General features: G+C 44.2%; 1 non-coding gene across 1 annotated transcript; it reads right to left on the bottom strand.

Moving 5' to 3' along the window:
- Nucleotides 1-586: 586 nt before the first annotated feature.
- TRNAG-GCC lies at nucleotides 587-658 on the bottom strand. Its single transcript has one exon. It is a non-coding gene; the product is annotated as a tRNA-Gly (tRNA).
- Nucleotides 659-10,245: the final 9,587 nt, after the last annotated feature.

Here is a 10,245-nt window from a genome sequence, read left to right on the forward strand (position 1 = left end):
AAATAAATAAAAGACTTCTCTTTCATATACTGCTAAGTCACTTCAGTCATGTCCGACTCTGTGCGACCCCATAGACGGCAGCCCACCAGGCTTCCCCGTCCCTGGGATTCTCCAGGCAAGAACACTGGAGCGGGTTGCCATTTCCTTCTCCAATGCATGAAAGTGAAAAGTGAAAGTGAAGTCGTTCAGTCGTGTCTGACCCTCAGCGACCCCATGGACTGCAGCCTACCAGGCTCCTCCATCCATGGGATTTTCCAGGCAAGAGTACTGGAGTGGGGTGCCATTGCCTTCTCCGCTCTTTCATATAATTCTTCCTCAAATCTTGGTTGAATGGAGATAGAGATAAAGAGACCCCTGAAGAAATGCAATGTTAATTCAGTTAATTCAGCCTTCCTGATGATGGTGAGCGTTTGACAGTGTGAAATTTAAAGAGAAATGAATTCCAGACACTGAATCTTTTTTGATTAATTAACTAATTTTATTTTTGTTCATTTATTTGGCTGTGCTAGGTATTAGTTGTGACAAGCAGCATCTTTGCTCTTTATTGTGGCATGTGGGATTTTTATTTGTGACATGTGGGATCTAGCTCCCTGACCAGGGATCAAACCAGAGTCGCTGCATTGGCAGTGCAGAGTCCTAGCCACTGGACCACCAGGGAAGTCCCCTAGACACTGAAATTTTATAACCTCAATTACCTTTGGGAGCCTGATGTTTCTTTCCTTCTGTCCCTGCCTCTGAATGGCCATTGGAATGTTTTTTTTTTTTGATGGCAGCTCTCCTTATGGAGAAGGCAATGGCAACCCACTCCAGTACTCTTGCCTGGAAAATCCCATGGACGGAGGAGCCTGGTAGGCTGCAGTCCATGGGGTTGCTAGGAGTAGGATACGACTGAGCAACTTCACTTTCATTTTTCACTTTCATACATTGGAGAAGGAAATGGCAACCCACTCCAGTGTCCTTGCCTGGAGAATCCCAGGGACAGGGGAGCCTGGTGGGCTGCTGTCTCTGGGGTCGCACAGAGTCGGACACGACTGAAGCCACTTAGCAGCAGCAGCAGATCCTTATAACAGTAGCATGGCTGTTGACTACTTAGGCCAAGCCTATAACAATGAGCTTCAGAGGAATTTGGAGACGAATTCTTTACAAAACATTCTGGCCCAGGTAAATCAAGCCTTTGCTTGCATCCCAGGGCTGGAAAATCAGGCAGGTCCAGCTACCTGTCAAGTCAATGGGCAACAAGACCTAGTTAAGCTGACATGCATGCCACACACACCCCCCGCCCCCAAAATACCTAGAGAATCTTGGCACCATGCACCCAGAGTTGGAAGAGATGCCCCAGCAGGCTCAGGGTGTAAACTTAGGGTTATTTGTTTAGTCACTCAGTCGTGTCCGACTTTTTGTGACCCCCATGGACTGCAGCGCACCAGGCCTCCCTGTCCCTCACCATCTCCCAAAGTTTGCTCAAGTTCATGTCCATTGTGTGATGCTATCAAGCCATTTCATCCTCTGACATCCTCGTCTCCTTTTGCCCTCAATCTTTCTCAGCATCAGGGACTTTTGCAATCAGTAGGCTGTTAGCATCAGATGACCAAAATACTGGAGCTTCAGCTTCAACATCAGTCCTTCCAATGAGTATTCAGGGTTGATTTCCCTTACAACTGACTGGTTTGATCTCCTTGCAGTCCAAGGAACTCTCAGGAATCTTCTCCAGTCCCACAGTTCAAAGGCATCAATTGTTTGGCATTATGCCTTCTTTATAGTCCTGCTCTCACAACTGTACGTGACCACTGGGAAGACCATAGCCTTCATTATATGGACGTTTGTTGGCAGGATGATGTCTCTGCTTTTCAGCACACTGTCTAGGTTTGTCATAGTTTTCCTGCAAAGAAGAAATCATCTTCTGATTTCATGGCTGCAGTCACCACCTGCAGTGATTATAGAGCCCAAGAAGAGGAAATCTGTCACTACTTCCACCTTTTCCCCTTCTATTTGCCATGAAGTAATGGGGCTGGATACCATGATCTTCGTTTGTTTGTTTGTTTTGATATTTAGTTTTAATCCAGCTCTTTCACTCTCCTCCTGCACCCTCATCAGGAGGCTCTTTAGTCCCTCCTCGTTTTCTGCCATTAGGGTGGTATCATCTGCATATCTGAGGTTGCTGATGTTTCTTCCACCTGTCTTGATTCCAGCTTGTAACTCACCCAGCAACTCACCCAGCCCAGCATTTCTCATGACGTGCTCAGCATACAGGTTAAACAAACAGGGGACAGCAGACAACCCGGTCGTACTCCTTTCTCAATCTTGAACCAATCAGCTGCTCCATACAGGATTCTGACTGTTGCTTCTTGACCCATATACAGGTTTCTCAGGAGACAGGTAAGGTGGTCTAGTATTTCCATCTTTTTAAGAGCTTTCCACAGTTTGTTAAGATCCACACAAAGGCTTCAGCATAGTTGATGAAACAGAGGTAAATGTTTTTCTGGAATTCTCTTGCTTTATCTATGATCCAGCAAGTGTTGGCAATTTGATCTCTGGTTCCTCTGCCTTTTCCAAACCCAGCTGGGACATCTGAAAGTTCTTGGATCACGTACTGTTGAAGCCCAGCATGCAAAATTTTAAACATGACCTTACCAGCATGGGAGATAAGTGCAACTGTCTGATGGTTAGAATATTCTTCAATACTACTCTTCTTGGGAATTGGGATGAGGATTGACCTTTTCCAGTCCTGTGGCCACTCTTGGGTCTTACAGATTTGCTGACATGTTGAACGCAACACTTTGATGGCATCAACCTTGGGTTAGGGTGTTGTACATTCCAAAACTTCATATTTTCTGATGCCTCAACAGCCCCACAAACAGGCTCTGAGCATCCCACCAAAATGACTAGGTGCACTCGGGTGACACGGCTGGTACCTGTCACAAGCTCCCCTTCTTACCCTCCCCTAACAGTGACCTAGTGTTGACATTCAAACACAATAGTGAAACGCCCTCATGCCTCTGGTTGTATTCTCCATCCTACCCCAAATAAAGACACTTGCCCACAGGTCCTCACTTTATCGGCTTCCCATCTGCTTGGGTATGCCTGCTTTCTTGCTCACTCTCACCCTGGTAGCCTGCTTATGGCATGGATCTGAGTATAATAAATTTTGTTGTCTGCACCCTCCCTCATGTCCCCTCTTGTGGCCACATCTGACTGAACATCACGAAAAAAACACAAACAGCAGGGGAGGACAAGGAGCTCAGCATGACCCCTGATGAACTTTCCCTTGCCTTCCCAAGGGCACGCCCAGTGAGATTTCAGCCTGCACCGATGTACCACTGCCCACACGGGCTCACTCTGGGCTGGTGTGTCCACATCAGGAGCATAACGTGTGATCCTGGGTTTAGGGTCATAAGCATGACTTTGGAAAATGCACCTCTTTAATGCCCTAGTAGAAAACAGTGCTCAGGGTGGTGAAAAACCCTCCTGATACTGACAAAGAAGGAAAGATTAAAAATACCAGAGATGTTTGCCTGGAGAAGATGAGACTGAACAGGAACCAGAAGCTGTATCAACAGATGAAGGGCCATTGGAGTGAGGTAGTGTGGTGGGAGTCTTCTTATTCTCATGGCTCTGAAGAGCAAACCTAGGTACAGATTTCCTTCCCATAGAAACACACACTTTTAAACTAAAACTAAGCCTATTTAATAAAATTTGTACAGTCCTGTTTTGCTGAAAGTTTTCACTTTCAATCTTGGGTTCAAAGGATTTGTTAACAAAATTAGCCACCAACATTGAATTATCTAGCTTACTTTCAATACACTAGCATTAAAAGAAAAGAGAAAGAGAGACAACAGAGGATGCATCACCAGTTGGGTTTTGACCAGTGTCAAGACTCAACAGCAGTGGGAAGTCCCGATCACAGCACATCTGGAGTCCCAGTCGGGAAAAGGTCCGAAGCAGCACATCTGTTCCATGGGTGAGACTTCAAAGACTGCAGCTTCAGTTCCTGCCTGTAATCCCAAGACAGATGCAAACTGGTATCGTCATCAATCTGTGAGAAAATAGCAGCTCTGGTTTCATGTTAATGTATAAAACTTGGGATGTTGTTAAGTCTGGGGCTTGATTGGCCAATCCCCCTCTTGGGGGCTCAACAATCTCAAGATTTGGCCGCTATCTTATCTATGGTGCTGCAAGTCTTACAGTCACTCACAATCAGGACAGTGTCCAGGCAGGTAGAAGCAAAGTCAGATGCCTGCTCTGCTTTGTCTCTGAAGCCTAAATAAGACTATTTATTTTGTTTTCCTAGCAAGCACAAAGTCCACCATACACGGGAGTCTGGAAGGAGAGAGTAGGAAATTGTATGCATGAGAAGGCGCAGCTGGTATCCAGTCCTCTACTAAGAACAGATTCAGTAACTCTCTACCTACGGGGAAAGGAAAGACTGCTTCTGAGTCCAAGTCCTTTCCTGTGTCCAGGGCATCCAGCTGTTCCGCCAAGTGGACCCTCAGTTGGGAGAGTGACACAGGTTCAGAACCAACTGGACATCAGGACACATTCACCTGGATTTTGTGTGAGATGAAATGAAATTCAGAAAGATAAGCAGCCTTTCAGAGACTGTGTCCCTCATGCCCTCTTTTTGTGTGAGACTCATCTACTGAGGTCATTCTTTCTGTTACAACTTTCCTTCATCTCCCTTCCTTAATCTCCCCAGTTCCTGGTGGTCCGTGAAAGGCTGGTAGGAGTAGGAGGCCCCCAGCTGTCATTGAGGGATAAAGACAGGGGCGCAGGGCTGTCAGCATCCACTCGGCCCACAACCCTTCTTAAGAGAAAACGCCTCCTTTCATCCTGTACACTGTACTTTACTATCTGTTTACAGGACTTTGAAATGTAGCTTTGAAATAATTACACCTTTATCTTACGACGCCTCTGGAATCAGTGTAGCAGGTAACACTTGGATAAAGAGGGGTCCCTCATAGCCACATCTCTACGGAGCCTGAGGTTAAATTTTTCTTATTTTTTTTAGACTTTAAACATTTCATTTTGTAGTGGGGGTATATCCAATTAACAATGGTGGTACTTTCAAGTGAACAGAGAAGAGACTCAGCCATACATACACATGTATCCATTCTCCCCCAAACCCCTCTCACATCCAGGTTGGAATGTAACACGGAGCAGAGCTCCATGAGCTATACAATAGGTCCTTGTTGGTTATCCATTTTGAATATAGCAGTGTTTTACATGACCATCCCAAAGTCCCTAACTATCCCATCCCACCAGCAACCATAAGTTCGTTTTCTAAGTCTATGAGTCTCTTTCTGTTTTGTAGGTAAGTTCATTTGTATCATTTCTTTTTAGATTCCGGATGTAAGGGATGTCACATGATATTTCTCCTTCTCTGACTTGCTCCACTCAGTATGACACTCTCTAGTTCATCCATGTTGCTGTAAATGGTATTATTTCATTCTTTTTAATGGCTGAGTAATATTCCATTGTATGTATGTACCACCTCCTCTTTATCTATTCCTCTGTCTATGGACATTTCGGAGAAGGCAATGGCACCTCCCTCCAGTACTCCTGCCTGGAAAATCCCATGGACGGAGGAGCCTGGTGGGCTGCAGTCCGTGGGGTCACGAACAGTCGGATACGACTGAGCGACTTCCCTTTCACTTTTCACTTTCATGCATTGGAGATGGAAATGGAAACCTACTCCAGTGTTCTTGCCTGGAGAATCCCAGGGATGGGGGAGCCTGGTGGGCTGCCATCTAGGGGTTGCACAGGGTCGGACACAACTGAAGCGACTTAGCAGCAGCAGCATGGACATTTAGGTTCCGTCCATGTCTTGGCTATTGTAAACAGGGCTGCAATGAACATGGGGGTGCATATATCCTTCCAGATCATGTTTTTCTCTCGATATACGCAGGGTCCTATGGTAGCTCTATTTTTAGTTTTTTAAAGAACAGCATGAGGTTAAATTAATCCCCTCTTCCTGGAAAATAACCTGAGCCATCTGGGAGCCAGGACTGAAGACCAGCTCCTCTGGGATGGTGGGCATTTGAAATAGGACAAGGCATACTTTTATCAGAGATAGTGTCTTATTTATGCTGAAGACTGGCCTGGGGGTTAACCAGGAACAACAGATGAAGATGAACTGCATCCCAGCATTTAATAACCACCCAGAAAGTAGGTTCCAGAGAAGCCAGGCATGGGTAATAATAGGATTTCTAGGGACCTAATACAATGAGTTCTCTAAAAATGCAAATATATATATGTGTGTGTGTGTATACATAAAGGCATTATATATTAATATACACATACACATATATAAGCATTATATATAACTGCATTACATATATAATTGTCTTACACTGACATTGTATATATCCATATGTATAACTATATCTACATCTATATTTATATCTATATCTATATAGAACTGCCACCCTGTACCCAGCACTTGACTGGGCCAGCAGGCCCTTTAGAGGCAGAAGGAGAAGAACATTTCACTGTACAAATGGGATCATTCCTAACATTTAGAACTTTTACATAACTCTTTTCATTTGGAATTCATACACACTTGGACACATCTCTACCCTAACTCCCATACCATCTTAGCAAGGAAAAAAATCAGGAAATCCTTGGGCCAGCAGGACTTCAGATATTGTCTGGCCACTCCCAGGAGGGCAGGGTCCAGCAGTATCCTTGGCCCAGAGGCAGGAGCTGGAGGCCCACCTCCTCGGCCTTCCAGGGAACTGCAGGACCAATAAGGAGAAGCCAAGCTCTTCTCAGTGTCTGCTCTGGGGTGCTGAAGAAGTTTCATGGAAAATAATAAAGAGCTTTCCAGTGTTAATCCAATTTTTTGCAAATACTTCCTCCTACTGTCTGTTTTTTTAAGGGTGAGTGAAAATTGTTTATGTCATACACGTTTAGAAAATGCCAGAATGATAATAATGATTGTGATAATAATAAGAAAACTTTGCAAAAAAAAAAAAAATCTGGTAGTATCAGACCAAGACGATGATTCTCAAACTGTGGCCTGAGCATCTCTGGGGACTTGTTAGAGATGCAGATCCTGGGGCCACATCCATACCTCATGAATCGGAAGCCCTGTGGATGGACCCAGCTTTGGGGGGCTGTCACAAGCCCAGGGGACTCTGACACAGGGTCAAAAATAAGATACGCTGGTGTGAGGTAGCTTTAAGCTGAACTGACTAATTTAGAGAAAATTAGTTAATGAACCTTTCACTGAAGGATTTGGGGACAGGGAGAGAGTTGAGAGCCTGAGTGTAACACCAGGCTCAGATGCGCGCTCTGACACTTCACAGGAAAGAACCAGACTCCTTGGCGGTCAGGCCAAACTCTACCCTCCAGCTGTAGAAAGAGGATGAGGAGAACTCTGCACATTCTTAGTGAGTACATGCAAGCTAAGGCGTTTCAGTCATGTCCAACTCTCGGCTTCCCTGGACTGTAGCCCGCCAGGCTCCTCTGTCCTTGTGATTCTCCAGGCAAAGATACTGGAGTGGGTAGCCATGCCCTCTTCCTGGGGGTCTTCCTGACCCAGGGATCGAACCCACATCTCTCATGTCTCCTACACTGACAGGCGGGTTCTTAGCACTGGTGCCACATAGGAAGCCCTATTAGCACTTGACAGTTTGCAAAAACATGTAAGTTTTACAAGTCTGTGTTTTGGAATATTTTAACTCTATTTTACAAAATTTTAAAAATTGACCTAAATGTTCATTGACAGATGAATGGTGTGTATATATCTACACACACACACACACACACATACATAATGAAATATAACTCAGCCAAAAAAAAAAAAAACAAAGTAATGCCATTTACAGCAACATGGATGGACCTAGAGATTGTAATAGTAAGTGAAGTGAATTAGAAAGATAAATGCCGAAAAAAAAAAAAGAAAGAAAGATAAATGCCACATGATATTGCTTGTATGTGGAATCTAAAAAAAAATTAAAAAGGTACAAATGAACTTTTTTATAAAACAGAAACAGACTCACAGACATAGAGAACAGACTTGTAGTTACCAAAGGGGAAAGAAGGGGAATAAATTAGGAGTTTGGTATTAAAGTATATTTTATTTTATATAATTAATATATTTATTAATTATTATATTAATTAAATTATTGTATTAATTAATTAAATATAATTAATATATTAAACTATACACATTACTATATATAAAATAGATAACCAACAAGGTCTTATAATAGAAAAGAATCTGAGAAATAGCAGATGTATATATACATATATATAAAATGTATAACTGAATTACTTTGCTGTATACCTGAAATTAACACACTATTGTAAATCAGCTATACTTCAATTTTTAAAAAAGAGGGGGAAAATTCAACATTCTGAGGCTCCCACAAAGTTACCTCACTAGCAGACTAGTGCCTGTAGCCCCACTCTGAGGCCAGGCAACGTTCTGCTCCTGCAGATCTACGCTTTGTAACAATCACTTATTTCTGTGCTCTTGCCTGTCTTTTATTTGTTTTATTCACCGTTTTAGTCATGCTCCTCCTGAAAATCATCAACTTAATTTCAACAGTGCTCAGTTTTCACAGAAGAACCTGTGAAAGAAAGTGAATGGAAAGTGAAAGTGAAAGTCGCTCAGTCAGGTCTGACTCTTTTCGATTCTCCAGGCCAGAATACTGGAGTGAGTAGCTGTTCCCTTCCCCAGGCGATCTTCCCAACCCAGGGATTGGACCCAGGTCTCCCGCATTGCAGGGGGATTCTTTACCAGCTGAGCCACAAGGGAAGCCCAAGAATAACTGGAGTGGGTAGCCTATTCTTTCTCCAGCGGATCTTCCCAACCCAGGGATCAAACCAGGGTCTCCTGCATTGCAGGTGGATTCTTTACCAACTGAGCTATTAGGGAAGCCCCTAGCCTGTGAAGTCACAGAGCAACTAAGGCTTAGAAGTCGGGTACATTCGCTGGAGCTGCTGCAACCAAGTGTCACTGTTAGTCTGGGAGGCTCACGGTCTGGGAAGTTCAAGATCAGGGTATCTGCAGAGCTGGTTCCTTCCAAGGGCTGTGAGGGAAGGGTCTGCCAGGACCTCTCTCCTCAGCTTGCCCATGGCCATCTTCACATTCATAAGGCAATTTCGCTGTGAGTCTCTGTGTCTAAATTTCTCCTTTTTATAAGGATGCCAGTTAAGTTAGATTATGGGCCCACCCTACTCTGGTATGACTTATCTTAACTAATTACATCTGCAGCAATCCTATTTCCAAATAAGGTGACCTTCTCAGGTGCTGGGGGTTAATATTTCAACATATCATTTTTGGTAGGCAAAATTCAATCCATAGTGAAATTATGCTGGAAATCACCATAGCATGAATACTGTTGCACTGGGCTGGTGCCACCATCTTTTTGTCTTTAACCTAATTCACTTACTCACGAGGGGCTTCCTCGGTGACTCAATGGTAAAGAATCCATCTGCAATGCAAAAGACACAAGAGATGCAGGTTCAATCCCTGGGTTGGGGAGATCCCCTGGAATAGGAAATGGCAACCCGCTCCAGTATTCTTGCCTGGGAAATTCCAAGGACAGAGAAGCCTGGCAGGCCACAGTCCATGAGGTCACAAAGAGTCAGACACAACTGAGCAACTGAACACTCACACACACTTACTCACAAAACAAGAATGCCCACTAATCACTTGTTTGGCACAGTGCTGCTGCAGGAGTTTGTGCCCGGGTACCTGCATGGGATAAAGCAGAGAAAGCAGGGACACGTCACCAGGCAACAAGGCAGAATGGCCTGCCAAACACTCATCATGGTGAAGTTAAAGAACACCAGTAGCAATCCATAGTCTTCTAGTTTTATTCTGCAGATGCCATTTAAGAAAGAAGAATCTGAAGGTGGTAATGCAGGCAGAATCGTTCACTCTGAATGCAGAATTGTATTGGGCCTCCCAGAAGTATGTGCTTGTTAGAAAGGACCCTGCCACACACACAAGGGACGATGGGGAGTATACAGAATGATGAAATTGGGGGTTCCATTAAATAAACACTACAGGAGACATTTGGGGCCAGCCTTTCCAGCTCTCTGGACATATAGTCAGGCAGGCCACAAAAGACCCCCACACCATCCAACATTCAAAGTAGGCTTTTGCTTCCGGGAAGAGTTGCTTTCTCCACCCAATTAGATAATGTGCTTCCAATTACTGCCTAGGAGATAGAGGATCTGCCCTCCCAAATTTCCAAGGCTAGAACACTTTTAACTGTCAGAAAGAGGACAGAA

The sequence above is a fragment of the Bos indicus x Bos taurus genome, chromosome 28, assembly GCF_003369695.1.
Source record: "Bos indicus x Bos taurus breed Angus x Brahman F1 hybrid chromosome 28, Bos_hybrid_MaternalHap_v2.0, whole genome shotgun sequence".
Classification (NCBI taxonomy): domain Eukaryota; kingdom Metazoa; phylum Chordata; class Mammalia; order Artiodactyla; family Bovidae; genus Bos; species Bos indicus x Bos taurus.